This window comes from Hylobates moloch, unplaced genomic scaffold (genome assembly GCF_009828535.3).
Source record: "Hylobates moloch isolate HMO894 unplaced genomic scaffold, HMol_V3 SCAFFOLD_9, whole genome shotgun sequence".
NCBI lineage: Eukaryota > Metazoa > Chordata > Mammalia > Primates > Hylobatidae > Hylobates > Hylobates moloch.
In genome coordinates, this window is record NW_026652284.1 from 61,192,029 (window position 1) to 61,192,537 (window position 509).

General features: G+C 47.3%; 1 protein-coding gene across 1 annotated transcript in view; it reads right to left on the minus strand.

The window, feature by feature from the left end:
• Nucleotides 1-79, minus strand: part of ZNF704 (zinc finger protein 704) — a 236,700-nt gene extending 236,621 nt beyond the window's left edge. The window contains exon 1 of the mRNA XM_058443764.1: nt 74-79. The gene's annotated coding sequence lies outside the window, so the exon portion shown is untranslated. The remainder of the gene's footprint in view (nt 1-73) is intronic.
• Nucleotides 80-509: the final 430 nt, after the last annotated feature.

Sequence of the window (509 nt, forward strand, 5' to 3'; positions counted from 1 at the left end):
AGCCATTCCTCACAACCCTCCGGTCCCCCCGCTCAGACAAAACCCGGACTGGATTTTTTTTTTTTCCTCTTACCCACAGTCTCCGAAAGTCTGGCGCTTCGAAGCAGTTGGCCCTGACACCAGGGCAAACGCTTAACCGCAGCCCATTCTTCCCTCCGGAGGGAGGGGAGTAGACTTCGCTGGAAGTAAGGTTGTCTGTCAAAGTTAGACTTTGAACGTAGAGATTTGCTACAAGTCATTTTAATGGTCACTGATGTGCATGGCAGCTACTTCTGAGCTTGTATGAAATCAAGGAAGGTGTACCAATCTGAGGTTTGGGATGAATTCCTAATATGAATCATCAGAGTCGCTTAGATTTTAGAAATACTGTTTCATGAGCGATTGTCTACCAATCTCACACTCTTTGAACGCACCACTCTAGGCCCTGCGATTGAGCTGCCTTGGCTCTGTGCTGAGTGTGTAGGTCTTTCAGCTTTTACTCCTGCTATTCTACCTTGAGTGCCTGATTA